Source organism: Girardinichthys multiradiatus, chromosome 11 (genome assembly GCF_021462225.1).
Source record: "Girardinichthys multiradiatus isolate DD_20200921_A chromosome 11, DD_fGirMul_XY1, whole genome shotgun sequence".
In the NCBI taxonomy this organism is placed as follows: Eukaryota; Metazoa; Chordata; class Actinopteri; order Cyprinodontiformes; family Goodeidae; genus Girardinichthys; species Girardinichthys multiradiatus.
Genome location: NC_061804.1, coordinates 8,004,645 through 8,029,259, shown reverse-complemented (window position 1 = coordinate 8,029,259; position 24,615 = coordinate 8,004,645). Strand labels below are relative to the sequence as shown.

General features: G+C 39.3%; 1 protein-coding gene and 1 long non-coding RNA gene across 2 annotated transcripts in view; one reads left to right on the top strand and one right to left on the bottom strand.

Annotated features, from left to right (window-relative positions):
• The window catches only part of tmem132e (transmembrane protein 132E), a 656,500-nt gene that overhangs the window by 576,176 nt on the left and 55,709 nt on the right, over positions 1-24,615 (bottom strand). The window lies entirely within an intron of this gene.
• On the top strand, positions 18,248-18,723 carry LOC124876289. The gene is made up of 2 exons (XR_007040262.1): positions 18,248-18,571; positions 18,636-18,723. It is a non-coding gene; the product is annotated as an uncharacterized LOC124876289 (long non-coding RNA).

Here is a 24,615-nt window from a genome sequence, read left to right as displayed (position 1 = left end):
GCTTTTACTGTAACTCTGGATTTACACTGTATCTACTCCGGTCCGTTCCGGTCCGGTCCACTGCGAAGGCCGGAGGGGCTCCAAAAACCATACGCAGATTGAGCAATAAAAGCCAGTGATAAATGCGGTAGTCTAAAACAACTCATTCTGTGGAAGTTAAACTGCTTCATTTTTCATTTTATGCGTTTATGCAGATATTTTCATGTATTTTCTTCTACAATGAGTTCACTGAGTGCTGAGAAGCTATATTTGTTGCTCAATTTAGTGCATTTAATGTTTAATTGCTTGGTTTATAATACCTTAGTTAACCCAGTAACTGATCTAACTGATCTATTGTTAACAACTGCTAATATATACACGTGTATGTTTAAATATATGTGTGTATTTATTAATATAGCGAGATCTAGTCCGTCTTATCTTTCTTATTATTATTTTGAAAATCCAGATCTTGTGCTTGTTCTGTTTCCTGGTCGTCTGGTATGACTCATGTGACTCCGGCCATGCTCCAGTATTCGGGAAAAATTGACTGGTTGAATTAGATGGCCGTCTGAATGCCGCAGCACTGATGCTCTGCCATCTGATGACAGCTGACCTTCTTCTCCTGACTCTGCTGCATCTCTCTCTGATTGTGACTGAAATATATCTAAATAAACATCAGATTCTCTGCTGCTGCTTAACCATCAACATTTAACAATAGTTTCATTGCCATCAATGAGAAGTCTGAATAAGATATGTAAGGAAAAAAAAGAAAAAACATTGGACGGTTTGTCTCCATCTTCTAATGCCCAATCGTAGGGGCACACTGTAATTTGTTGAGGCAAAAGCAACTCTTGTAAAACCTTCTCTGACATGGGAAATGGGAATATGAAACATAGATTGTTCATAAATAAGCAATGAATGTTCTTTGCGCTGAATGTGCCTCTTTTTTTCTATACAAATGTGATGTCACTTTATATTTGATATTGACAGAAAAGCATGACAATGACACCTTAAAAAAACAAAGCAAAAAACATAAGACTGGCGCAAACTCTAATCAGGATATCCAGCCTTGTATAAGACTCCAAATGATTAATTGATTCATTCAGTTAACCACAGAAGACGTTAGAGTTGAGTTTTAATCACATTAATCATACTTTAAGCACCCCATGATAGAAGGGTAATAACAAATTGATGAGATAATTTACTTACTTCTTTCAATTGTTTCCCTTGACTGCCAACTTTAATTTATATCAAAATCGTCAACCACAAAATAAGTTGCATTAAAAAGAAAAAGAGAAGCTTCGGTCCCTTTCTGAAACAGCTGTGGAAAAATGGTCTTGATAGGGTATCATGAGATAAGCTCAGTAATTCGGCATAACAGCTTCTTTAAAGACACATGTCAACATCAACGCACCACAGAAACGTAATGAAACCTGCCAGAATGATCCCCAAACAAGTTGGCATAATCCTCTAAACAGTGAACATCTTTTCGTGGTTATTTCAGGTCAGCCAGTCATTGTCCTCCACTATTCAGGAAACACTAACTGGAAATGTGACATTGTTTTGATCATGTTTAGGTCATCTTTCCTGTCCAAAGTCAGCCAAAACAAAAACATTAAATGTCCAACTTTGGTGTTTTTAGCCTTTAGCTTTGATATCAGTGATGTAATACTTACTACCAACAAATTTCACTCACATCAGCGCCATTTTAATTTCATGCACTTGGAAATCTGACGTTTGCATATTTTTATGGAGAAACCTTATATACACAAGCTTGCTCATACTCAAACCCACAGGTGTTTAGATTTAGGTGTTAACAGACACACAAATGTTTTATATTGAGCCGCAATCACCACTAAATACATCTTGCATTCATAAGTACCGTACACTTTTTGGTAACAATGCTGTTATTATATATGTTCTGCAGGTGTAGAAGCAGTCTTCTAGGGTGCTATCTTGTAATCTCTTCATCCTTCTTTCTCTCCTCTGTTCTTTTTTCCTTCTTCCCTTTTTCCATTTTGCCCCACAACTCTCTCTTTCTTGATTCTTATTTTTTTTCTTTTTTCGTTTCTGTCTCTGTGTCCGTAACAATTGAAATAAACCCAAGGTAGTTTCAAATAAAGTTTCTTTTATAAATACCAAGCAGAGCTTTAATGCGTTAGCTGTAATGCTCCACTTGTGAGAGTAAAGTTGGGCATCTTCTTGGCACTCAGACAACAATTCTTAGTGCTACTCTGCCGGACAGGACACGGTTAAAAAACACAAAAGAAAAGGAAAGGAAAGGTTATGTTTATCCCTGCTAGCATCATTGTAGATGGCAAAAAACAAAAAATCTAATTGTTAATAAACATACTGGCTCGCTTTTTCACAAATTAGATGTAATGTTACCTGCATTCATTGATATTTTTATAAGTAACATTTTATATATTTAATATACTCCCCTTGGTAACATAATATTTACAATAATTAAAATTTTTAGTTTTGTAAATATAGTCATTGCCCAACCTTGTATATACATACAGCAAACACAGCTTATGAGAGTTACTTTTTTAGAGGTATTGTGTTGAAAAGAAGTGCCATGCTGCATTATCAAGCGGTTTGTTTTTCACACAATGTTTTTAAAAAATGCTTTAAAATATCATGGTTTTATACTGGAAAATCTCAGTTTTCGAAGAATCCTTAGATTAATATAACTATAGTAGTCACTTCTGCAATAAAATCAATTGCCTGGCAAATAAAACCTTTTAAATTTGGGTTTCCTGCATCCTAAATTTAAACCAAGGTTTTAAGAGCAAAAACAGACAATCAACACTGACAACAGTATATTCTAGTGTTTCTACAAAAGTTTAAAGTTCATTGTCTGACCAATGAGCCGGGACAGAGAGAAGTCGACAGTAGGTGGATTGATGACGGGAGTGATGGCAGAAAAAACAAGAAGAAGAAAAAAACAGCCCAACATGTACCAGTATGTATGAAGGAGACTGTGTCCTGACGCTATGGGTTTCTTTAAAGCTGTGTGCAGCAGCATTAAGGTTTTGAATTTGATATTTGAAAGAGAGCCATGGAGGGAGTGCAGAAAGAAGCTCTGGAAGAACATCAGGTAGCTGAAGCAGGTAGAAGCTGAAAGCCAACAACAGATCTCCATGTGAAGCCAAAATTACAGAAGTTGTGAAAAAAATTGCTTGTAAAAGAACATTTTACTTTTAAACTGATGTGAGATCCACCTTTTTGTTCTGTTAGGAATTGATAAACCACATCAACTCAATCCTTTCAGAGTGTATCTTTTAAACAATAACTATCCAATTATTCAAAATACTATTTATTTATTTATATTTATATTATGCTTGAAAATCTGCATTGTGCAAAATGTACTCAAAGCATCAGAAGGATTTGACTATGGTTTTCTCCTTGAACAGTATTTTCATCCTCTTTCATGTGGAACCACACTCCTCTGGAGTGGAAAATTGAAATCTTTAACAGCAACAAATCACTCTTTCTGCCATCCTTTACTCCCCATCTTCATTTCCCTCTCTAATATATTATCATAATTTGACACTGTGGAATAAAGAGCATAAACAGCATGTCCATATTTGCAGATTTTGCAGTAAAGCAACACACCAAACACTACAAAAAGCCAGTTACCAGTACTAGGCACCTGAACTGGACCCAGTGGCTACATTATTGGACAACTAATTTAACTCGACAACAATGAGAGCACAGATATTGAATCTGTTCCTCACACAGAAAAGCCTCATGAGGGTAAAACATAAACTGAAACCTGTGCAGGAGCCTTAATTTCAAGTGTGGACAGTACGGACTTTGGACATAATAGCCACAGTGTCTAGGAAGTTGTAATCATATAACTACAGCAACAGGAATGATGAGAGGTACTCAATCAAAATAAATCCATGCAGCTGACTCAGATGCTTTTATCTTCACTGCTCTGAACAAGCACATACACTAGTTACACAATTGAGGCCTTAAAGTCAGAGATAGTGCTACATTTTACTAGATAACTCACCCAATCAAACAGAAACCTATTATGTGACCTCATAAAACCGCACCAGGTACCGGCAATGCTGTCTAATGCATCTACAAGGCGTCCACTGTGTTTTATTACCTTACTTCTCTGTCAGATGCTCCTGTGCCTACAAATGGTGATGCCACCTCTTAAGCTATCTGTTCCTATTCTAGCTGTAACAGCTCCTTGTAAATTCAGTCACTCATTATTGTTAGCAAAACCCATAGCTGGTCTGCCTTTTGGGCCACAATACCCGACCGGACCATCTAGATGATTAACTTTGTTTTGCCAGTGAATGTAGAAGCAGTTCTTTATCCTGGTAGGAGATATCCCACTAAACACTAGAGACAATGTATTTAGAAGATTTGAGTGAGTAGGAGTCATTGAAACTGAAGCTCACCTTATGATAACAGAAATCGCGCAAACATCCATACCTCTAGAATCACAGGTATACCTCTGTGGGGGTGCTGGGTGTCTACCTGCCTTTGCTGCTCCTGGGTGCTGAGTGTTGCACGGTTTCTGCCCTTCTCCCCATTCTGCCAAACTCTGCACCTCCAGGTGACATATTTGGGCACACACACACCCACTTCACTCAAACACAATAATCTCTACAGTCCACACACACAGAGGCACACAAATGATCAAAATGGAGGGCATACAAACACAGGTTCCTATTCCATCAATGTGCCCTGTCTACTTTGACGCTGAATGCAGTTTTGATTTAATCATAAGTCAATGATTAAATTAGGGTACCACCGATATATCCTTTTTGTAGAGCAAAACTGCCCTGACACATGTAGGGGACCGAGCGTCTCTAAATAGTATGCTTCTCTATATGAATTGCAGAGACAGGAAAAGTAAAAAATGACTTCAAACAACTAACTGTGATTTTCCTCTTAAGAGATTTCAGGAATGTGTATGTGCATACTGCTCTGTGGTCTTGCTTAGTTCAAACTCTAGCTCTACGATCCTGTCTTTCACGAGCATTACAGAATCATATCCCTGGACAAAGGGAAGCGGGATCATGATGTATGCTTTTTTGTTTTTCTTGTTTTGATTTTGTTTCTGTTGCTTTAAACAGAAAGATGGTCTGTTGTTGTTTTTCAATCATCCAAAAATATAAAAATGTTGTTAGACGCCAGCATATGCACTAGACAGAATCGTGACTGCTTTCGTCTCAAACACAATTACAAGAATTAATAATACAGCTGCTAAAATATTCTGACAAATCTATTAGTACAGAGGTCATCATGTTATTGATGTATTGCTTTCATTTTCAAGGACTTATTTAACTCATTGCCCATTTGCACCTTGCTTATGTATATTGCACTCTTTTATTTAGGTGTTTTATTTCTTTATGTATGCTCTACGTGCCTCTTTGAATTGCCCCCCTGTGGATTAATAACGTTTTTAAATATGTAAATTATATAATTAAATATTTTGATATAAACTTAAGCAAAAAAATAAATAAACATTTGCAAAATATTGCGGTTTTCAAGAGCTAATTGTAAAGAATATTATTCCTTTTCACCATTCTGCTGTTTAAGGAACAATTATAAAAAGTAGATATAAGGTATAAATTAGCCAAACTTTCTGCTCTGGCAGTTTCCCACCGGATTTATTTCTAAACTGTTGAAACCTTCTTTATTGTAAGAAAGGGAAAACTTTATGAGACTTCGTCCAGCCAGCTAAACATTACTCCTTTTTTTAGTGACCTTTGTCTGTACCTTTTAGCTCAAAAGTGCTCCTAAATAATATAAAATGGCTTATCAACAGCTACTCATATTGGGTGCTTGTGCAGTAATGCAATTGTTTTGCTTTCCATCAGGTAAAAACGCTTCAGAGCTCAGTTTGAGCAAAACTGATCAATAGGAACATGGTTAGAGACGCCAGAGGTGCGTTTCTGTGAACATGTTGGATCAATGGCCCTGCGGCAGAGACATCTTAATTACAGCAGTTTGGTAGCAAAGATCATAAGGCGATGACAGTTCGAGGCAACGTGTGGCAACAAATTATTCAATTCTCACTGCAGCTATATGGGTAAAACCTATTTTCTCTTCTACATTTTCATGATACAAGAGTAGGAGTAAATATATTTCAAGGCTTATTTCCTGGAAAACATTTTTATATCTTTACAGACCCCTAAAATTTAATATGCAAACAAAAACATGTCAACTTTTCTGATTAACTGGAGTAGACGGGTCCAGGAGAAGGCAAAAATAGTGGGCAGAGAAATGACATGGACCGAACAATCAATACAAACGAAATGCAGAAGGAAGCGCTGACCTTTGATGTTGGTCACCTCAAGCAATACTGCTGTTAAATGACAAGCTGTCTCTCCCTTCTTTCACAGAATGACTAAATCCTGCTCATTAACTGTACCATCTACCGTTAAAACAGAGAAGAAAAAAGTTGTCATTGAATAACAGTGCTTATAGATTTTGTATGTCAACCATATTTCTTGATAAAGTCTCCTTTTTTTTAAAAGTACATGTGTATTATAGTGGTTGACCAGCCAAGGCATGCTAGTCACAAGCCTCTGCAATGCTAATGCCAGCCTATCTGTGCTAATGGACAGCTGAGGAAGTAGGCAATCCAGTTGGTGACCATCCTAGGCATGCTACTCACCAGCCTCTCCAAAGCTAATGCAAGTGAGTACTCTCCTTCTCAGTTACTGGCGCCGGCCGCTCCGTTACCGGTGCCGGCCAGTCATTATTCAGATCAGTAGCTGGCTTTGGAATGGATATAGCCTCCCGCAACAAGGAAGTAGGCACCGCTGGGTGCGCAATAGTCTTAATTTTGGAACTAATACCACGCCATACAGGACAAGCAAGAGCTCTTCAACCCTCCATGGTTATTGTTGATATCTTGTTTTAGCAACATTATATTTACCAACATTCTTCCAGCCTTAAGTACTTCTGACAGGTCACTGTGATTTATTTTATGTGAATTTGCATCATTTTCTACAGCCATGTCACTTAATTTTTCAGTTTTTTATGGTTTTGGTGGCTTTTTCTTTAAAGTTGGAAGATAGAGATGAGATGTAACAATTACATCTTATGAATCCTACCACTAAATGTCACCACCTGCTACACATTTAACCTTTGATTTACTGAAATTGAACCATAGGAGGTTGTATCAGGCCTCTACTAAAAACAAATAAAGTTGATCAGTGTTGCAGCAAACCAGAAATCCCTGCACATGAGAGTTAATGCAGATGATGGGAGCATCTGTCAGATGAAGACTTGTGTAGTTGTTTTTGCCAAAAAAAGAACAAAATGGTAAAGGTCTGTCTTTGCAGATGGAACCAATCAGATCAAGACATATCAAATATTTGCATTATCCATCTTGTGTCTTTAAGTGGTACTGGTGCTCTGATTTTTCTTTTCCTCTTTTTAAATTAGCTATAAATAGATCTTAAAGAAAGACTGAACTTGGAAGATGAGATTGTCATATGACATTTAAGCCCATCCCTACATGAATTTGTGCACTACTCTGTCAAAGCAGGTAGATAATGTCTTCGGGGGTTCTGCGGGAAGAATCTGTCACCTGAAAATGTCAGAATTTTAAAAGATCCCATTCATCTCATCACTCCAGCTGGGGAAAAGTGCTCTTGGTCAGTTATTTGATATACCAGAGTAAGCTGTCAGACCATAACTGTTCAGAGCTTGTGTTAATATTTGCCTAGAGAGGAAAGTCGTTTGGTTCAGCAAAATCTTTAAAAAAAACTTGCAACAGAAGTTCATTATTCCTTATATTTAGTTGGACAGAGGAAACAAATAGTGGCATTGACAAAGTTAAGTGTCTAAAAGGGCCAAGAGCATGAAATTAAATTGAGTTTTTTGTCACAAGTCAGAGCTGTCGTAGGGAGTTTACTTTTAGACTACAGATCACACATTTTAACAAACAAAAAATAGCTGGGTCATTCAGCAGCTTTAAATGCATAAGAAATATTCATAACACAAGAAGCCCGAAGCCATATAAAGTGGTCCTTCTATTTGGTACATCTTGCTAGTACTGGGTTGGACCCTGGTCAGCAACAATACTCAAGGGGGACAAAATGTGCCAAGAAAATATCAGCCCCACCACCAGCCTGAAGCATTGGTACAAGGCAGGATGAAGCCATGGTCTTATTTTGTTTGCACCAAATTGTGACCCTAACATCTGAATGTTGCAGCTGAAATCAAGACTGATCGCATTGGTAATCTTTTTCCATTCTGTTATCATCCAGCCTTTTTGAATTAAAGTTCCAGTTTCCAGTTCCTAACAGAAGGGAGCCGCATCTAGTGCGATCTTCTGCTGCTTCAAAGTTTGACGTGTTGTGCGTTTAGAGAAGGTATTCTACATACCTGGGTTGTGCCACCATTACATTTCCTATCCAGCCAGTCTGCCCACTCTCCGCTCGTTTTTTTTGCCAGTCTCTATAAACCCGAAGGGTAGCTATGCATGAAAATCCCAGTAAATCAGATCTGTTTTGTTGACTGATTCACTATTTGTGTTAACAAGCAATTGAAGAGGATTACCTAATAAAGCGGCTGGTGAGTGTTTTCCCATCGAGAATGAGAGCTTGTAGTTTAGGTTGACATTTACTCCCAAGCCAACAACAAACGGTTGGAGCCATGATAAAGGCTTGGGTTCTGTCAGTGGTTTGGATGGGGTTTGTAAGTATATCCCTCCATTGATGTATCTGGATGTCTGGTCTGAGTCCAAATGAACAAAATGTTGTTTTAAAAGTCCTAATTTAGGCAGCTGTCCACATTAATTTTGTCACAGGTAGCTGCTGCTGATGCAAAACTACATCACTGTCTAAATCTAAAAATGAAAGACATTCTTTTAATGCCAGTGTAATATTAGCCTGTCACTTTGTGCCCTTAGTAGCCGTTACTGTTTTCCCCTTTGTGCTGTGGACAGCACTTAGTTTATTGATATAACTTAATGTCAGAGTCTGAGTCTGTGTGAGTGTCTTCATAATCATTCAGTGTTTCACAGTTGGTGCTGAACTTCTCAGGTGCGCTGGACGACAGGTGTCTCCTATCTGCTGATTGCTTGGAGGAGTACTTAAGCGGGAGGCTGCCAGGACTTCGATGCCAGAGTGTTTGCCTTAGTGGTTACAAGCTCAGCCTCTACTGATCTTTTGCTTCGTTTTTGAACTTCAAGTAACTTTGTATTTTGTTCCCATGCAGGTTTTTACCTGAGGCTTTCTTTACCTTGCTGAGTGAAGTGCCTTGAGATGACATGTGTTGTGAATTGGCGCTATATAAATAAACTGAATTGAAACTGAATTGAATTGTGAGACAAACAAGAATAGGAAAAACACAAATATCCCTTAATTTACTGCCTAATTATGAGCTTTAAATCAGACACCAACTTTAGAGTAGTCTGCGAACTGCGGTGTAAAGCAATATCCTATTGGTGGCTACACTCTGCACAACAGATAGGGTGCAAACTTCCCCAAGACTGGACAAGCAAATAGGCAATGGAACAACTGTTTGTTGCAACTGACAGCTAACGTTTTGTTTTGCCTCTTGGCACCATCTCTGTCATGCCACCCTGATCACTGAAACCACATATAGACAAGTACACACCGTCTCTCCTAGACCTGTGAATATTGTTAATATGAATAAATTAGCATTCAGTTATGTTTTCTCTTTCCTACAACAACACCCCAATTAACCACAACCATTTCAGCTACCAGATGTTCTTCCATAACCAGTATGTACAGTCACCACAACCACTTATATTGATGAGGTTACTAATTAAGCAAATGAATGCCTTAATTACAAAATGTTTCCGTGTTGTGCTTGTCTATCTTAACACACAAGTGGAAGATATACAGAGCTGTTGTGATGACAGCCGACTGGAGATTTGAGCAAATGCAGCAGAAAGCTGCAGAGATTCCAGCTGCAACTGAAAATCTCTACTTTTACCAACACTGTCATCATCATGCTTCTCATGCATTATTTTCCAGTATTGTTCAAAAAACTGTGTCCACATACAGATGACATCATGACAAAAACAAGTGGCCCCCTCTGACTCCAGGAACAGCAGGGCTGGTGGGGGGTGGCGGCAACATTAAACATGGATCATATCTTTAAAGTAGGCCAAAGCAGCTTCAGTTACTCTTCAGTTTGATGTCTCTGCACTTCGATATGTTATTGAGCTTAGTGCTGAAGCTTCATGTAGTTTTGGTAATCCATGAGGCTCTTAGCATCATGCAGCTTTTAGAGAGGTAAACATTAACCCCGTATGTGGCATGCCCACCTCGTTCATCACAGGAAGCAGATTTCTGCTGGTTAGTTTTTAGAAACGGGAGACGATAAAAATCTTTATCCAGCACAGCAACTAGCATCCGATTAAAGTGCATTAACTCCTATACAACAGATTAATTTAAATGTACCACATGATTATACAGTGGACAATGGGATAAGCATTTACCTCTGTTTAAAGAAAATGGATCTTGATTTTTGCCTGATAGCATGAGATTTGAATGTTGTGCAAAAATACCATGGATTCATTGAAATAAAACAAATAAAAACAAAGATTGTTGCAGCTGCTACTATAAATCACTGCTATAACATGGATTATGTTCTATATTACATACAGTAATTTTGATCTAATTCAGTCACTGACAGCTCCAACATCAGAGAACCAGCAATATTTTTTAAAAGATGTGATTATTTTAACAGATGTAAACAGTAACATTTTCAGATTATATTTTTGCAAACCTGGACCTACAAACCCCCCCATTACGGGTTACTTTGTCCTTTCACATCATACAAGTCGAACTGTCAAGATCACAGCCCTGTTCTTTCATATCATGAATTTGAAATTAGGGAACCAAATGGGTGTGGATACAAGTTGGATTCACCTGAGCAATATAAGCAAGACATGTAGGGGGTTTCCTGGGAATATCCCCAACAGGGCTGAGCGGTTAAGGGTTGGTGACCACCTCCTGAGGTGGATCAGGGTTGTACCATGGATGTGGCAACTTCAACCCCCCTTTCTGTGTCGAGACCTTTTAAATCAGCGTAAGGCGTAAAAAACATGAAGATAACGCCTCAAGAGGAAGATCTGAAAGGAGACTGTGATGGGACACTTAATGTTACAAGCCATATTTTTTTATGAAATTAATAAAACACTCTTTAGACTTACTGTAATTCATTATTGAACATGCCATGCACAATTGATTCTTTCTTTCTTATTTTGTTGAGAAATTATTAAATGAAGACAAACTCTACCCTCTCAAAAACCAAGCTTCACCACCCACATATACCTCTGGTAATCAGCCTTCATTTGAGAATGTCCATTTGTATTTCTCTTACACTTGACCTTTTTTTATTTGCAAAATAAACAAAAACTCTCCCACAAGGTGTTACCTTGAAGTCCATAGCCTGAGAACACTGCATGAATCTCAGGAAAACTTAACAAGAAAACCAAATTAGAGCAGTTTGTAAAGAGAACAAGAAAAGGCTGGATTGGCCAGATTTCATTATCAAAGATCTTCAGCAATCATTTTAAAACAAGCTGGTATAAAAGCCACTTAGTCTGTTTAATATCTGACCGTACGTATAGCCATATTTAACGAGTTAGAATATTATTAAAAAGTTAAAAAGTTAATTTATTTCAGTAAAACAAGTTGCATAATTCTTTTAAACATTTCATAAAATAATCTGAAATTTCAGGGAACCAGAGATCCAGCCTGACTGATATAAATAGATTTTCTTTAGCCGTTCAAGCTTTATTACAATAAGCTCTGTGTTCTCTTGAATATCATTTTTTCATGCAAACCTATAAGGTCCATTCCTGAGAAGTGCCATAAAAGCAAGCGACATTCACATACTCCTTACAATATAGACCCCGACTCTGCACTACACTCTTCTTTCACATACATAGATGATTGTTCTTCCTTCTGAGCTGCAGCTGCTCTCTGGAAACATGCAAACAGGTGTTGCTGCTTTGACTCTCCATCACTCTAAAGTAGAGGATAAAGTAGTGATCTATGCTCACCCAAAGCACATTCGATGTCACAGCTGGCTGTTTGTCAAAAACTATTACGTTTTTGGAAGTTTATTGTGAAGTTTATAGCTGCGAGAAAGGGGGTTGTTTGGCATCTATGCTCAGGGGATGTTTACATGTACATCTGTCAGAACTTATTTAATTGGAATAACAGAAAGTCAAATCATATTTACAGCACTCCTGTCACTTCCAGGTTAAAAAGGACAGTAACAGAGGAGGGTAATAAATCTGGTTTAATGAATTAAATCTAAATTAAATTACTTGATTACAGATTCAGTTCAACTCAATACTGAACCACTTGGCAAATTTAATATCATGCAACAGATTAAACTTCTCAAAAACAGATGTTTATCACAACACCGATGCAATGTTACAGCATCACTGTTCCTTCTCAGTGTATGACTCACAAAGCAAATAGCACCAATGATATGCCAGTGTGCAAACACACCCATAAAATGCAGCAGATCTGAGCAACATGGACTCCTTTTGCATCAACGTCAGTTTACCTCACAATGAAAATATGACTCCCAGCTAAAACACAGCAGGCAGCGAATGAGAGAAACATGCCAGCACGTTGTGCAAATGGATCAAGTATTGCGGGACTCCACAAAGTTCTAGAAATAATGTCATCATGCCTCAAGGAAGAAACATGCTTAGGAGACCATATTTAAACTACTTTGGATGTATGTGTATGCAACACTACAGGCTGCATAAAATATTTTTTATGCAACACTACAGGTTGTAGAAGACAGTGGAAATAGTCTTTAATTTATATATTTACTTAAATATAAAGAAACCATTTACTTAAATCAAAATCTATCACACTGCAAAACGATTACATGTAGTCTACACAAATATGGACAGCACGAATAAGCAATGAATTGTTAGAAGGGAAAATCATTTATCTCCTCTGCAGGATGAATCTCAACTTTCAGGACATGGAAAACTCTTTATGATGTGTCAGAAACAGCACTGATCTTCATGAATCTGCTGCTTTGTTACTAAATATGAGTTAATTAGGTCCTTAATGCATAATGTCCACAATAAATGTGGACAAACTGCACTGATGCAGAGCAAAGCTATTTCTGCCAAGCAAATAGCTTTGCTCTGTCTGAGAAGCTTTCTTTGTGTTGCAGGTACAAAGGGTATGCCATCTTTTAATAAATCAGGGTCTGAATGCTCAAGGATATTCTGGATATTTCCTTAAATTTTTAACTTTATGCATTTCTGTACACCCATCTCCATCACTTCAGAAATAATGTTAGCCTCCTGCTTGTACACACTTTATTTGAAAATAAGAAACAAAGGTTAAGACTTCCAAAAGTTCATTCAATAAAGAATCCATATTCAAATAAACCAACATCTGTTTTACTATTCATCACTTTTAAAGAGGATTTCTAAGATACTTGGAAACAAAAATAAATGTCTTTATATCAGGAAAATGTGTTTAGTTTAAATCCACATAACTCATACATATCTGAATATTCCTGGCAGTCTTAATGCAGATTGCATAAGGTCAGTCCTCAGATTATGTCCGTATTTTGATTTAAGCGGTTTCTCATAAACTTCTAGCCTCATGCTCACCCATGTTTAGTGAAAGGCAGATGACAGACTCTGAATTAATCTGTAAAAGTCAGTGACAAGCACATCTAAAAATACACCAACACGGTAAGAAGTTAACACTGCACAGACACTTTGAAGTACGTCACAAGATTCATATGCTGTGCTTTCAAAGGGTCTCACCCATGGCCAAGATAATGTATTCCACTAAAGCAAACTAGTCCAGCTCATCAGTTCACGCATAACTTTAATGTATGATCTCAGTTTCTTGCCGCCACCCACCCTAGCTCAGAATCAAGACGCAGCTTCAACGAACTAAACAGCCTGGCTTCTCAAGACACAGGATACCGTGTCAAACTCCCCACAGCAAGCCTGGAAAACATATTTCTGCCAAGCCTCTTTACCCATGCTTAATCAAGTTCCACTCCTGGCTGGTTTGACATTTTGGTAATTAACAAATTTCTCCTTTACCATTCGCAGCCCACTGTATTATCAAAATCCCGTTAGTCTACTTTCAGTTTCGCCAGAGCCTGTTGACACCTATTCTCATGCTTCCATGTCATGAATGTATTTTTAAAATACATTCCCTTGAATGCCTGGGAGAGAGCAGGAAAGCTTCTGGGGAGAGCAAAAGGCAGAACACTCAGCAGGGAAGATGAACAATAATCCTGTTTGAATTATGTTTTTCAAATAAGCAAAATGAGCATCAGAGTAACTGATGAAATTTCCTCGAATATTCGGTGTTGAACACATAAATGGATCCCAGGGAAAACAAGCACCCACCAGTTCAAACAAACCTGGTTGACGCAAGAAAGAAGCAGCCAACACATAGAAGAGAACACAGAATAAAACCAAAAATCATACTTATTGTTAACGACAGGTGAGTGACAGCTAATGACAGCTACTCATGGCTTCACAGACACATACCTTAATGACTTAAAAATCTTTCCAGTTGTGAAAGGAGCATTTCTCTGTCTGTAATTGAAAACAGAGGCTGGAACATCCAGGTACCTGCCAATCAACTTCTAATTGGGTGTTTTATGCCAGCAGATTGAGGGATCCTGAGGGGAAGCAGTCATTAAACTAAATAACTTTATGGATAAGGAAGTAAAAGCTATTTTAGTAAAAGCTACTTAAAATCAACAGTTTTAAATATCACTGCAGAATGAATGACTCACCAACAGTTTTACAGATTATTTCTTACACAGATCTTTTTATTTCTACTGCACTTAATTTCCTACTTAGGGTCCTACAGAACAAGATTAAAATCATGCTATGATCAAAAATCTGTCAGGATGTGGGGTTTTGTTTGTTCTGTTCCTGTCTGTTTTGTTCTGCAGCCATCTACCAGAGGGCCTCCTACCACTCCCCTCAGTCATTTCCCTCTGATGATTCTAAGATTTCTTATGTCTTAGGTTTGCTTAGTGGGAGAGTGTTAAGATGGGCTGAGGCTCGTTTTCAGAATTACCCAAATTTTCATATCTCCTTCCAAGATTTTGTCAAAGAGTTGAAGTTAACATCTGGTTTAGATACCGATCAATCAACCTTATCCAGAGAGCTCTGGAAATTAAAACAGGGACATAGATCTGTAGCGGATTTTTCTATTGAGTTTTGAACCTGTGCAGCTGAATTAGCTTGGAACTCTAGCGCTTTAAAGAGTGCCTTTTTTCCATCCACTCAGTGATGGAGTTAAGGATGAATTAGCATTGGTTGATGAACCAGACAGCCTTGAAGCGTTAATAGCCATGGCAACCCGCATTGACAGAAGACTGAGGGAGAGGACTAGGGAAAGAAATGCCCGCAAAACTAATTCCTCTTTCAACCCCTCACTTAATCAGTCTCCATCCTCCACAGTACCACCACCCAGGACTCCATCCTCCTCTGACCCGGAACCCATGCAGGTCAGTCGGACCGTCTCACTCCGGAGGAACGGCAGAAGAGGATGCAATCACAACGGTGTCTATACTGTGGGGGTTCAGATCATTTCATTGCTACTTACCCCATTCGTGTTAAGAAACCGCTCCCCGAGAGGGTCCACCTGTGAATATGGGGGCACTAGTGGACCGACCTACAACTAAGTCATTCCCATTTACGCCTGCCTATCACTCTAAATTACAGTAATGACTCCCTTCAACTCAGTGCGTTCGTTGATTCTGGTTGTTAGCAATCACAAGAACAGTTTTTTCCCATCTGCCACCAGCCTGGTTAACAAATCCCGGAAACCACCCTGACACTCTCCCTTTCCCCCACACCCCCCCTTTTTTTGCTGACAGGACACCTGTAACCTGTAACTCTATGCGTTACATTAACGCTCAGCTTGAACTCCTGCTTTACTTGCACAATGATCACCTGCACTGTTGTATTGCTCTTGCATCTTATACTGCTCTATATTTACTCTCACTCACTTAAAACTGTGCACATATATTTATATTATATTGTAGATATGTTTATACTGTTTAATTTGTAGGGTATTGCACCGACTACGCCAAAACAAATTCCTTGTATGTCCAAAAACGTACTTGGCAATAAAGCTTTTCTGATTCTGATTCTGATTCTGATCACTAATAGCTCAGTCCTTAATGGACCAATGCAACCTCCAGACAACCATACTCCAACCCCCCCTCAGAACTTCAGCCCTTGATGGTCATCTTTTACCTCCCAAAACTTATCAGACAGAACTTCTTAACCTAATAACCTCCGGTAACCATCATGAATTCAGATCCTTCTATGTGTTTTCCTCCTCTCAACCCACCTAAGACAATGCCAGTCCATGCTTTGTCTTAGGCATGGACTGGCTCCTCACTCACAACCCCCGGATAAATTGGAAAGAGCATCGCATCGAATCCTGGTCCACTGACTGCCTCTCTTCTTGTCTCCAAGGTACCGTTCCTCCGAGCCCGTCCCCAGAGGGGAGTCTCTCCTACTGAAAGCCCTGATCTTCAAGGGCTTCCCTGTGAGTACCTGGATTTAAAGAAAGTCTTTAGTAAATCCAAAGCACGCTCTCTTCATCCTCATCGCCCTTATGATTGTGCGTTCGACCTATTACCTGGTGCCCTGTTGCCCACCAGTCGTCTCTACGATATTTCCCGATGAGAATGAGAAGCCATGGAAACCTATATAAATGAATTTCTCGCCGCTGGCATCATCAGACCATCATCTTCTCCCTTGGGGACAGGCTTCTTCTTTATGTCTAAGAAAGACGGTTCCCTCCGACCCTGCATAGACTACCGTGGTCTGAACCAAATCACAGTAAAAAATAGATACCCCTTACCACTCCTCTCAGCCTTTGAACCTCTTCACGAAGCCCGCATCTTCACAAAGCTGGACCTCCGCAACGCCTACCACCTCGTCCGCATCCGCCAGGGGGATGAATGGAAAACAGCCTTCAAGACCCCCATTGGACACTTTGAGTAGCTGGTCATGCCCTTTGTACTATGCAACGCTCCATCAGTTTTCCAAGCCCTAATAAATTATGTTCTCCGTGATTTCTTAAACATTTTCGTTTTTGTTTACCTTGATGACATTTTGATTTTTTCCAGAAACCTATCCGAACACAAACGTCATGTCCGGCTCGTTCTGCAATGACTTCACCTGAACAGACTGTACATCAAGACAGAGATGCGAATTCCATCAACCCACAGTTCCGTTCCGGGCTTCATTTTTGAAGGCAGACATGTACATGCAGATCCAGCAAAAATAAAGGCCGTCACAGATTGGGATCCCCCAGAGACCAGAAAACAACTATAACGGTTCCTAGGTTTTGCAAATTTTTACAGGAGATTCATCCCTAACTACAACCAGATTGCCGCTCCCCTTACATCACTCACTTCCACCAAGACACCCTATTCGTGGACACATGAGGCTGAACAAGCATTCACCTAACTCAAAGAGAAGTTCTCCAAGGCACCCATTTTGGTACAGCCCGACCCCCACAAACAGTTTATCCTAGAGGTAGACACATCCAATACGGGGGTCGGTGCTGTACTATCCAAACGATCAGACGGCAATAAGCTCCACCCATGTGCATTCTTCTCCCGTCGACTCACCCCACCAGAGAGGAACTATGACGTGGGGGACCGGGAACTCCTAGCTATCAAGTTAGCCCTAGAGGAGTGGCGGCATTGGTTGGAAGGGTGCTGAACATCCGGTGCTGGTTTGGACCGATCACAAGAACCTTTCCTACCTGCAGTCTGCCAAACATTTAAACCCCACACAGTCACGTTGGTCTCTTTTCTGTTCTCGATTTAACCTCTCGATCTGCTACCACCCTGGATCCAAGAACATTAAGCCAGACGCTCTCTCAAGACAGTTTTCTCCAGGCGAAAATACCACTGAAACATCCACCATCCTAATGATGCAACTGGAGGGCCGCTGAGGGGGAGGGGGGGGGGGGGTGATGTCAGGATATGGGGTTTTGTTTGTCCTGTTCCTGTCTGTTTTGTTCTGCAGCCATCCACCAGAGGGCCTCCTGCTGCTGCTGGGCACTCCTCCTCTGCTGCACCTCTGCACAGGTGCAGCACATCAGACACAATCAGCCGAGCAGAATAAAGAGGCTGGAAGCCAGTCACTCTTCACCTGAGTGTTAACCGTCACTGGTAACGACAAGCCACCTCTTGTATTTCTGAGCATTCTGTAGCAGCCTCTGAGCCAAGCCAGAGCGTTAACCTGAGCTTCTTATGTTCTTCCTCTGTTAATCTTCATTCCTGTGTCTATCCTCTCCAAAGGTTTCCCTCACACCAGCCCAGACTCTGATGACCATTTGTGGACTCACCTTCTTGTTCCAAACTCCCTGTGGACTCCAGATCATTACCTCCACGACCGGCTTCCTCCTTTCTGCACTACCTGTCCGCCCAGCATTACAGCCGTCAGAGCCCTCTGGATTGCACCTTCGCTGCAGGCAAACAAACCACAATTCATTCTCCGGACATCTCTCACTGCCTTCATTCCCCACGGACCTCTCATCCTCCTCGTCATGGATCATGCTCCAAACATCCAGTAAGCCTCTCTCTGTTCATCTTCACCCACCAACGTCTCCAACTTACCTTCATTTCTGTTTCAGAGCTCCCAGTCTCCCCGCATTGCTGTTTCCCTCCGGACCTGAATTCTTACTCATCACAATTCATTGTACAATAAACCCTTTAACTGATCTTCTTCTCCTGAGAGTTCTTTCTGCATGTGGGTCAGAAATATCCCTAGCACGATGACAAAATCATGGATGGATGGATACAACTTTAAAATAATAGCAAATAAATTATAAAATTAGAGCTGTACAATATGGACAAAAAAGAAAAGATCACTATATATTTTTTTCTGTATTGAAGCATTTCAATAAACATCAAATTACTAATTCACATTATAATAAAGCATCTTTTTCAAAACAAACTGACATTACAAATTAAAATAAAAAATATCCATAACTAAATTTCGTTATTATAGTAAAAACATTACATTTTTTCAAATAGCATTATGTTAATCTGCAAAGGCCATTTGCAGTACTGTTTAATTAACAGTCCAAATATGTTCTTTTGTTTTTAAATATGGTTTTTTGCACCAGTGGCCTTTATTGACAGTTACCAGACACAAGAAGAAGGGAAGACATGCAGCAAAGGTCCCAAGGTTGGAAACTATCCCCGGACGGCTGCATCGAGAACCATAGCCTCTGTATATGGGGCGCCCGCTCTCCTGCTACTCCCTGCAATGCCCCAAGAGTGCAAATATGTTTGACACGCATAAAAATAGGATAATCAAAGATATGCAAATTATATGCTTTATACAAACAGAAAAATAAAGCAAAACAATTTTACATTATTGGTTGCATTCTCTTCTCCATCTTGTAAAATGCTTAAATAATTGTGGCCCACGAACTGCCTGCTAGTCCATCCCTGTTGCCAGTTTAACTGAATCCTTCATCATCGTTGTTGTCATTTTCTGTACCTTAACAAAATATTGGAACTGTTTAATTGCCTGGCACTATCTGATAAGGCTGTTTTGTCCATATTTGATTTTAGTATTCCATACTTTTCCAGGTATGGAAAATACATAAAATTCAAAACATTTTTATAGAGAAGTTGGTAATTGTTCAGGTTACACAGTCATGACTGATTGGTTGTCAAGATAGATGAGAGGCACCAGAACCAACAATGCAGATGACCTGAAGGCCAGTATCAAAGCAACCTGAGGTTCCATTGTTCCTCAGGAGAACCACAGGCTGATCTCATCCATGCCATGTCACTAAGGATGGGTACCTTTCACGTTTGAACCGATATGATACCGATACCTGGGAATCGGTATCAGTACTGAATGGTACCAGTTTCGGTACGTTTGTGTGTGTTTATGTGTTAATAAATGTTAATTTGTTTAATAATAAAATCTCAAAATTTTTCAATTGTACATATTTATTTCTCAATAAACTTTAAGGAATATATCAAAACAATATCCAACTGTTAACTCTTTCAAACATTTCATCTCCATGTTGCTGGCTGCAGGGGTTGAAGGCACAGATCTGGAGCTGATGAAAACTGTGCAGTCTTCAGCTTTGAGAAAAATATTATGCTTAACCAGGTGCTTCCTCGGATTAGAAATATTCCCGCCGCTGACCTTGCACTTCATGTCACAAATATTGCAGGGAGCGTAATCTGCATCGCAATTTGAGAAGTGGAGAATTACTTTCGACCGCTTGCTAGCAGACATGCTTGCATTGTTTATGGTACCAGCGGCTACAGACGCTTTTGTGCATGCAATGCTGTGTTCACGTCCGGCATGGAAAATTGCCCACTCTTCCACTGCCTCAGTGTCACAATGATGCGTTTAGGTACCGAAACAAGGATTTTATTTGAATCAGTACTCAAATTTGGTACCCATCCCTATATGGCGCTTTGATACAGTAATTCATGCAAAAGGAGCCCCAACCAATTATTGAGTGCAGAGAAATGAACATACTTTTCAGAAGTCTGACATTTCTGTTTAAATTATTATTGTTTATTGGTTTTATGTTAGGTTTTCTGAGACTGCCCTCACACTGAAAGTTTTCTTATTAGCCACAGTTTAATTGTAACGTGCTTTTTGTAAAGCTTGATGATGTTTTCAGATGTTTCACTGTGAAGATCTTAATCTTTAAAAATGTCATCATTATCCATTATAAACAAAAGCCCCTAAGGATTAATAAAAAGTTGACTTTTAATCATTCTGTGTCTTGTTGCAAACAGTGAATTTAAAAAGCTGGGTTAAACCTCCTCCCCTCCTGCTTCCACTGTTAATCTGGGATGAGACAAACAATTGTATACATTTGAGTTTTTTCATTCAACACTCAACAAACCTGAATAAAAGACAACAATGTAAGCAGATTTATCTTCAAGATTATGAGATTTCACCAGTGAAAAGTGTCATTCTGCAAAAGTCTGACCTAAATACCCCACACTCTTTACTGAAGAGGGAAAGAATTCAGAGTTTTTACTTTTATTTGGCATGTGGCCGACAAAACTCCAGGCGGATTTGCAAAGGGAGAATTAGTTAAACAGAGCTGTATTTGCCAGCTCTGCCCATAACAGACCGTGGGAAGCACAAGACGCAATAGCCAAAAAATATTCAAATGATTGTCACCACTAAATACAGCTCAAAGCGAACTGAGGAGGTTGCTGTCATGGGGTGCAGAGTGGAGAGGGAGTTGTTCTGAAAAACTGTACATTTACATGATTTATGGTTTGCATATTTCTTCACAGACCGAAAGCTTTTAACCAGATAAATACCATTTCTGTTGATTTTAAAGGTGGATTTAGTGCATCACGGCAGACGTAAAATGCTCAAAGAAAGCTCACCATTTTGTCAGTGAGCATCAAGAATCTTTAGAATTGCTGTTTGAATCAGTGCATGAACTGGGAAATGTGGCTATTCAACCGTTTAGGGCTTGGAAAGTGCAAACGTTAGTTGTTAATTGATCATGTTGGATAAAAATACTGCGAAGTCCAAACAAATAATCATCATTACAATGGGACTGTGTCTCTCACAACGACAGACTCAAGCCAGAAGACAGCAGAGAAGTGGTTTCAAGCTGGTGGAGGAGATCAGGACTGAGCATTGTGAAATGCTAAAGAAGGGGTGTAAAGATACAACCAGCTGATGACACGAGACTAAACTCCCCCAGTAAATAGTCACAAGGTTTCATGAATCACAAACTGCATTTTAAAGTATCAGTTTCCACTAACTCATATATTGTATACTTGTCCAATTGTGAGATGTTCCTAATCTCAACAATGCACTGAAAATGTTAAAATAAATTTAAAACAGTTTAAAAAGGCTCTGTTCAGTATAGAAATAGCCAGTTCAGACTGGATAATTCTAAGTATCTTAGATTTTGAAGCAGTGATGACCAAACGCAGTCCAGACTCGTTAAAAACCGCAAAATATTACTTTAGTTTAGCCTCAATAGAATCAGAGACTACCTTCAGCATCATTAGCAATTAACCGTTAGCCTGTCCTAAGTTTACAAATCGTTTCAATCTCATCTGTCCCTCTGTCAAAATGCTGCCATATAAATAATATGAAGAGAGTAGAGAATTTCCACTGCTTTTGTACGAGTGTGGTAAGCCAGTCTGAAGAAACAGCATTTATGGGTCCATACAGACCATCAATAAAAAAAGGGCAATAAATGAAGAACTGTTCAGGGCCAGTCTCAGACAGATAAAGAGTGCCCAGTTTAAAGCACTTCATTTTCAGGACCAATAATATTAATAATAATAATAGTTTACATTTAATTCACCAGATAAAGTCACACGCCGACAGAAACTATTTACACAACACTGATGAAGAATATAGCTGAATATTAATTTCCTCAAAACAAAATGGCAGAGTTGAACTCTCTTTGTAAAACATCCATCCATCCATCCATCATCCATCCATCCATCCATCCATCCAGCCAGCCAGCTACAGATTACTTAAGTAATACATAATTGATTCATCGATTCTCAATACAAAAAAATCCAGACTAAACACTGTAAGCCCCAACAGACTCCAGTGAGGGGGCTATAAACTCTGTTGAACAGAAGGAAACAGTGTCCATTTATTCTAAGAGAACAGAGAGAACAGAAGCTGCACACAGGAAAGTCACCTTGTCCCACAGATAAACGATCATTATACAGTTTGGTAGCAGCATAAAAGCTGCGCTCTGAAAACAATGTCTTTCTTTTTTTTTTTTAGAGAATAGTTCTGCATTTAAATGAGAACCTGAAAAAACAAACAACTACAGCAGCTGCTTTTCACATCACTGGAGAACTTCTGGTCCGCTCCTTTGCATGAATTAATCGGCCTTTGTCAACATTCCTACAGACACATCTCAGACAATTAGAAAATGATAAAAAACTTCAATAACTTTTGTCACTCAGTTCAGAAACTCATATTATATAGCTTCATTACATTTTAAGCGAAATATTTCAAGCCCTTATTTCTTGTAAACTTGATGATTATGGCTTACAGAGAATAAAAACCCAAAATTCAGTGTCTCTGCATCAGTGAAAACTAGAATATGTTGGGAAACAGCCATGGATTTCAACATTAAACTCCGGTACGAACTCTTCTGGAACTTTTCAAAATAAAGTGCATTAACCTTCTTCCGGCACAGCCAGGAAGCGGGATAACTGCGGACTTCCTGTGACGCCACTACCCAAATAAAAGCACAGCTGTTGCTACATCCACTCTCTTCCACACCGGTGTTCATCGGGATAGGAGGGGGACGAAGCGCGCTAATGTCTTTTGCTGGCAAAAACACATAAACTCTTCAAACTGGATCCAAGAGTGTCATAAGATCACGCGATCATATGCACAAGTTAAGTATAAGTGAAGCACTGTTTGTGTACCCGGTGATTTCATTCATAAAGAGGGGTAATTAAGGTACAAGCATTGCTTGACTTTCTCTCCGAGCCCTGCAGAAGCAAACGGTGTTCAAGAGAAGCCCCTGCAAAGACGCGGTCTCCCAGTCTGGAAGGAAGACAGCAGAGACCATGTTAACCCGTGTGGTCAGCGGACAGGACGGGCCGCCCAGCTACAGCTCCGGAGCTAACCCTTTTGTTCACAGGGCGAACGCACCTTCATCCCCCAGCGAAGCTACCGAGGGTTGACTGTGGACGTTTCTTCAAACTTCGCCCCTTGGACAACATTTCCTCACCATGGTCAGAGGTTAGGTTTGGGCAGATTAACAGTTAGGATGAAATGATCTGAACGTTTTCATTCTATGAAGTTTGGTTTTGTTTGTGTGAAACTTGGCTATCTTAGTGCTAGCAGGCTATCTGCAGCACACGTGCCCTGTTTGTGTTCTGTGTTTGTGTTTTTTAAAGTTAAGTCAAACTTTACTTGAAGGGTGATTTTAAACACAGAAGATTGCTCATAACGTGCCGTCTGCGCTTATGCATTTTAACCCTTATATTAACCGAGGTATTTTAAAGGTATGTGTTTGTTTCTGGTGCTAAGCTATCCGCTTCTTTTGTTAGCTCAACGCTAACCGGTAAGAACACGTGCTTTCTACTAGAGAGTATTTAACAGAAAGGTTGTTAGTTTCAAGCTAGTGAATAATAGTCCCTCAACATTATTTAACTAAATCTGATAACTAAGTAAACATCATTAAGCCCCATTTCTCCAGAAAGATTTGGCTCTTTCCAAAATATTCCCTTAATAATATTTCTTCAAATATTATTTGAATAAATGAAGGCAGCTAATGAGACACCGTTGAGAATTAGTCATCCAGAAGGTTGGTTTTATTCAGCAGATCATTATTTAAAACATTATTTTATTAAAATAATATTTTATCTGATCTTGCATTATGAATGGTTGTCTAAATGTTGCTGATTATTGCTTAAGTTAGTTCCAAGACTAACTTAACTTCTCTTCCAGATTCTTCAAGATAATCCTTGGTTCTCAAACATAAACATTGCATGGTAATGTTGCATCACTCTTTCGGTCATGATTTTCAACCATCTTTAATCAACTTGTTTATATTGTACATAGCCCATTAGTCTTCATTATTCTTTAATTCTGCTTGGTAGTTTAGTTGG